Below are 6,893 nucleotides of genomic sequence, written 5' to 3'. Positions count from 1 at the left end.
ATATGCTATCACTACTGTATCCACTAGCCTGAAAATACCAGTAATGTGTTTTGTGCTATCACACTACTGTATGTTACAATATTGTTATTATGTGGAATTGCAAGAATATCGTTGACATTTTTCTCTATTGAGTTGGTGCATCTCAAATCTGCTGCTCACCATGTTCCGGACTTTTAGCTATTATATATCTTCAAGAATTGTAATCATAGTCTCGATCCTTTTATTGTTCTCATGGTTATCATCCTCATCGTCTGATATACATGAAGTTATCGTGTCCGGATCATCGTTTACAATACTGGCATACCAATGAGATCGTATCCAGTCGGCTATATCTTCGGCCTCTCAACAGTTTCGGATCGGACGCGTGTGTGAATGGTGCCGAACGTGAAAGTCTTCGAAATGGCTGTATAGTAAACAACTGTGTGAATCAAAGAATATTTAGGTGCCGGACACCGCATTTTTAAACACGCCCTTCAATGCATTCGATATTCCTGTGGCGAACAATTAAAGCACCGGGCCAACCTGTTACCGTTCTAGGTTGCTCTGACATACGGAGACAAATCAATCCGCGCCGGATTGCATATACCAATAGGTATAATATTATTTATTTCAAAAAAGATAGGTTACAATGTGTGTATGTTACAATGTATGAACATATGGTTTGGCTCTTATAGCCGTTGTAGTGTTTCGGGAAAGATCGATGGGTAAATTCCCGTTTGAAGCTTGGGCCAAGTGAGTCGACGATGGAGGATATGCGCTGAGTCAATTCGGGCCGGTGCTGACAAAACACTGATACCATCGAATGTGCCATGTATTCGCTTGCTGACCTACTAAGTAGCGTACCCACCTCTGTGGTACGGATCGGGCGCCATGTAGTGCCGTGGAATGGGTTAGTGCAGAGTACGAAATACCGAGTAGGACCAGGTTATCCGTCATAATTCGGTCGAAGAGCGAGGATGGGGGTGAGCCAATGCCGCACCAGACCACGGATGCATTCGGTATGTGCTGGCTGGCCTGAATCGGAAGTATCATAGGCGGGACCAACAAGTGCGATGATTTGGTTTGAACCGAAATTTGGAAGTAGTACTTCAGCAGCGTGATTAGCCGGGGTATGGGGAACATCGGTTGATGTGTCAGAGACGGGTGAGGGTACGGTGGTTCTTCTATATGCTGGAGAAAAGATCCAAGGTGTTCGTGGAGGGTCCAGATACCGTGGAAGTCGTGGCACTCCTGTAATTGCTGGAGGATGTCAGGGTCAATGGGCGGCAGTTTCGGGCCTACCAGGATGCGTCGAATCAGTTGTTGGATGCAGGTAAAGTGGCTAGTGGTGAACTTGTGGCTACCAAGGCAGACAGGGCAAAGACAGCCGTCGGTGCGGTAGTCGAGCAATGTGAACATGTATGTATTCGTTACAATCATAGCACAGAGCCGGATTAATGTAGGCTCGAGGCAGCGGTTAAAGCTGTCGTGTCTGTATTTGCCTCTGTTTGAGGTTGGTGATTTACCCATAACCAGTTTCCTTGTTGGACCAGCGTTTTGTTGAGTTCTTCCTGATATCGTCACAGCGTTGGCGGAGGGCTTTACCGAGACAGACAGGGCAAAGACAGCCGTCGGTGCGGTAGTCGAGCAATGTGAACATGTATGTATTCGTTACAATCATAGCACAGAGCCGGATTAGTGTGGGCTCGAGGCAGCGGTTAAAGCTGTCGTGTCTGTATTTGCCTCTGTTTGAGGTTGGTGATTTATCCATAATCAGTTTCCTTGTTGGACCAGCGTTTTGTTGAGTTCTTCCTGATATCGTCACAGCGTTGGCGGAGGGCTACATGGTCGGGTGTATGCCCGCCCGTGGTTTTGTGTACGCCCACCCGTGAGCATTAATACTGTACGGGAAGCGCAGTGATGGTTTGTCGTGGGTCCAGGCGGGTTGCGTCAGAGGGGTGAGTGGATTTATGCTGGCCATTGAGTCGAGTTGTATTCCCAGGCAACCTCCGAGGTAGTCTGCGAATGGTCGCGCGGGGAGCAGGCCACAAAAGTGGAGTAAGTTCGTTTGATGTTGGGGAAACCGAGGATATATAGTGCCCGTGATGATGGCTGCTGCTTGGATGAGTGCTGAGTTACAGCGCTCGAACAGGGGATCCAACGCATCCTTCCATATAGGCGGAGCCCAGGCAAGAATGTTCAGGCCATATGTAGCCGTGGATAGGATGAATATTATGAACAGCACCAGTCGGTTGCGTGGGTGTCGCCAGCTGAAGCCATGGAAGCCATAAGCGCGGAACGAGGCGATACCCAGAGACAATGCTGCAACCAGGGATTTCATATGTCTGGCGATGTTGATACCTGGTATTCCGTGAGAGAGTGGGAACCCCATATATTTGGAGTGTTTCTGTTTGGCATGTGTGGGCGCCATCTTCAGGGGGAGGCAACGCGTGTTCCAAGGTGCGTCTGCAAGCGTCGGCGTGATAAGCTCACCATTTATACGGAGGGTTGGCGCCGCGTGTCGCAAGTCGGTAGATCGTACTCGGGGTTTAAGGACACCCTGTTCAAGGTCAGATTTGCGTCCCCACGCATCGATGTCATCTAAGAAGGGCTGGAGCGGAACCGATTGAGGGGCTTGGATCTGTGTGTCATCGACAAATAAATAAGAGCGGAGGAGCTTGGGCCGAAATCGTGCTAGCGTGACAGCTAAGGAATCCATGTAGATAATAGAGAGCTGGGGGCCGACGATTGAGCTTTGTAGGATGCCGTTCGTTCTATGGAATAGAGGCGAGAGCGTGCAGCGGTATGTCACTCGGGTAGGGACCCTCTTAAATAGCGCGCGGAGGCAGTTGATCCAGTTTTCGGGCATTCCAGCGTGGCGCAGGAGTACCCATAGGAATTGGTAATGTCCAGACAGACGTCGTTCCACTCCTCTTCTGACTGTGTCTCAGATTCCATGGCGGCAAGTGCTTGGGTATGACAGGAGTACCGTGATTTGAAGCCAGCTTGGGTAGCATGGGTAGCAGAGCCGGGGTGACTCGTAATCAGATTAAGAAAGCACTTTCAAAGATGCGTCTGACTATTTGCGTAAGCGTGATGGGGCGGAAGTCGGCGGGGGAGGTGATATCTGCATCGGCTTCTGCAGGGAAGGGCTGCAGGGAAGGTACTCGCCTTCAGTAGCTCAGTGAATGCTTTGGCGAGGAGTATAATCAGTGGGCTATTGGCGTCGGGGCGTCCTGATGTTAGGCGTTCGGTGGAGCGCTCCACTGCGGCCTTCAGGAGGAGGATGTGGATCCCGTCGGGGCAAGGCTCCTTATTGGAATAGCGTAGTATAGCCTCCATTACATCGTCGGGGCGTATGATGGAAGTGACATCGGGAGAGGGTTCGGTATCCGGTGGAACCACGTACAGGTTTGTAGAGTTGAATAGGTGCTCAAAGTAGCCAGCGATGGTGGCGCCTGTGCCATCGGTACCCGGTATGCAGAGTTGGCGCGGAGACCGTCTTTGGTACTTAATATTTTTGGACATTTGAACATTGCTTTGGGCGGTCAGACGTGAGCGGAACGAGTGGGTTGGCAGCCGCTGAACCCAGGGTCTGTTTAAATCATAGTATAACCCTCCGAAGATTTGTGGGTTAACGGCATAGCGCCAGATGCGGTCGGAGATCCATAGCAGCCCTTCCACTGGTCTGTGCAAAGTGAGATACGACCGTAGTAGGTTCTGATGAGCCCGGATTTTGGCTTGGAATAGTCGCGCGCGGGATTTGTTGCGTAGGTGATACAGTCGATGGCGATATCGAATATATCCATGGGAGGGGAGGCGTTGGTCCGGCGGCGGCGGCATTGTTGGCATTTGTTGGGGCCGATGGATTTGATTCGTGGGAAGTATCTGGAGATCGAGTCCAAGGTGTGGTCACCACAAATACCGTAGTCTGTCAGCTTATAAGTCTGGAGGGAGGCGGGGGTGGTAGGCCGATGATACGCATGTTCTGTACCAATTGAGCCGCCAGCATAGAGGTAGTCCAAGTGCCACGTATTCCGCAGGGTAGTCTCAATCGGTTTAATACGTAGTCCGTTATTTATAGATGCGTGGCCATACTTCCGGGCTTTGAAGTTGAAATCTCTATACACGACATCTGGTTGGGAATCGCCAATCTCGGGGGGATTCATGTATCGCCTGACGTCTTCTTCAGTAAGTGATTTGAGTGGAAGGTAGAACACGGCCATATGAACGCCAAAGCACACAAAGAACACCGCGTACGGTGAATAGTGTACAAGTTGAAAATTCGATGGGTGGTGTTTGGAAAAGATACCAATACCACAGTGTGAAGGGTGTAAGATATTATGCCGTGTAGTGTGATGTAGAATATGGTAGTGTGTGCTTGAGCGTAAATGATTAAGAAATGTGGTGTTATGCCAGGTTTCAACCACACACATAATATCAACCTGAATTAAAATCGATATAACGTTCAAACACTTATCTGTATGTGCTGCGTTGTCCATGTTGAGTCCTTGTGGGTTGAAGAGCGTCATCCTCATTAGTCCTAACATTGTTCATCCTCGGCCAATACTACTGGGCTCGCTTCTTTAACGATGTCAGCCATTTCTATATCGTTGCCTGTCGTCGAAGAGTCCGTCGTGGAAGGTTGAGGTTGCGTATTGGTAACCATCGTGTCGGATGGTTGTGTCAGGAAGACCGTTGGTATATGAAGTCGTCTGGGTCCCGCACGCGCTGGTTCTTTCGCGTTTACCAGGATTCGCGGGTTAGGTGAGAAGAGGTTTGCATCATGTTTTGCTTGGTAAGCCTTCTGGAGACGGTTCGCGGTAGACCGGAGGATGTCTGCGTTAGTGGAGTTGACAAGGGGGCTCAGTAGTGCATCATGCTGCGGGCAAGAATTTTTGGCGCTCGTTCATGTGTGCAGCTGGCCTCCCGCTTGGCGTGGAGATAGTGGATTAGGGCTGCTTTCGTAGCGTCGGGATGTTGTTGGGAGCGGGAGTCGATGTTTTCATCAAGTTGCCATTTCCACGTAAGTGCTGCATGTCGTTTCACCTGGGCGACAGCGTCGCTAGGAACACAAAGCGGCTGAAACTGGTGGAGCTTCCGCGGAGATTTGGTTGAGATACCGATTTAGACGGGCAGAGAAAGTGGTGGCGATTGATGACTGGTTGGGCATGCCAGTATTTTTCAAATACTGAATGGGATGGGGGCTTGCCGTTAGGGAAATTTGCAAGGAGGAAGAGCCATACCGGAGTTATGTTATCCATTCCACGAAGAGTTTTGTCCGGCATCGGGCGGCCTACCACTTTCGTCAAAAGATGCTCGGGTACTGGCGGCTGCGGTCGGGACTGAGAAACTGGTGGGGTCGGGCGTGTTTTAGGGCTCGGGTTTTCAGGTTTGTCCACTTTTGAGCGGTAGCTGGGAGGCTCACTGCTGCTATTGGGCGCCTGTGACCGCGGTCTTTTTGCTGGCGGAGCAGGCGGGCTTGTGGAGCCAAATCGGAAAGTGTCGGGTGTGTCTTCATCTATAGGTGCACGGGTTTGGGATTTAAGGTCCCGGAATTCAGATTCGAGGTTTTTTACTTTTGCACAGAGGTTAGTAAGCATTTGGTGCATGGTTGATTTCCATTGGTCATCAGTCAAAGGCTCCTTGGAGATGGGCCCATCATTGTCCGGGGTTGGTAGAGCCGGTCCCAAAATTTAGATGAGATTGGCCTGTATTGACCTGGGCAGAGAGGTCAATGATAGATTTTTGTAAGTCTAATTTCCATTGGTCATTGTAGAACATAGCCAGTATAACATCAGAATTAGAGTTACTTGGATACGTGCCCTCTTCGAACTAATGGTTTTCTGATACTTTTGACAATATGTATCAGACATAATATTCCGTAACTTCTAGGGTCATGAATATGTACATGAACTGGTGACCAATTAATCCGCGAGGGTGCAAAGATATTGTTCTTGGATAAGTACTACAATTTTCTAAGCCATGCGATATTGCATATACCAATAGGTAGAACATAGCCAGTATAAAATCAGAATGAGAGTTACTTGGATACATGCCTCTTCGAACTAAGGGTTTTCTGATCCTTTTGACAATACGTATTATACATAATATCCCGTAACTTCTAGGGTCATGAATGTGTATATGAATTGGTAATTTCTGCTGGGTCAGTGCCAATTGACGTCTCAGTGGTTCAAGGTCAGTATCTCGAAGCGTCATCATAAGAGGATCCTTATTATCAACACTACTACCATAAAAAAAAACCACGAGAGTTGCACCTGTATGTAAAGCTTCTTCTGTGTAGTTGAAGAGCTCGTCCCCATTTTAGTGACCGGCCCGGCTGTTAAATGTATCGTCATATTTTAAACACTAATCGATGCTATGACCAGCGTCTGAATGTGGTTTGCGAGTTTTCATAATATGTGTTTGTCTAAGCAGACCTAGAAAACGAGGTCCCTCACCCATTACTATCCGATTGATTAAATGGTATCCCCTTGTCAGGGAGAACAATTTTTATACAATTCTGCTGTTCATGAGCTAGCATGATTGAGTCCGCGGGGAATTGTCGTGTATACAGATTCGTTTCTATCAAATTGATCTGCTCAGTCATATGATACTGGTGACCAATTAATCCGCGACGGTGCAAAGCTATTGTTCTTGGATGAGTACTACAATTTTCTAAGCCATGCGATATTGCATATACCAATAGGTAGAACATAGCCAGTAAAAAATCAGAATGAGAGTTACTTGGATACATGCCTCTTCGAACTAAGGGTTTTCTGATCCTTTTGACAATATGTATTATACATAATATTCCGTAACTTCTAGGGTCATGAATATGTACATGAACTGGTGACCAATTAATCCGCGACGGTGCAAAGATATTGTTCTTGGATAAGTACTACAATTTTCTA

This window comes from Sphaeroforma arctica (genome assembly GCF_001186125.1).
Source record: "Sphaeroforma arctica JP610 unplaced genomic scaffold supercont1.389, whole genome shotgun sequence".
Lineage (NCBI taxonomy): Eukaryota > Ichthyosporea > Ichthyophonida > Sphaeroforma > Sphaeroforma arctica.
The sequence above is the reverse complement of the archived record's forward strand: the minus strand, read 5'-3'. Positions refer to the sequence as shown.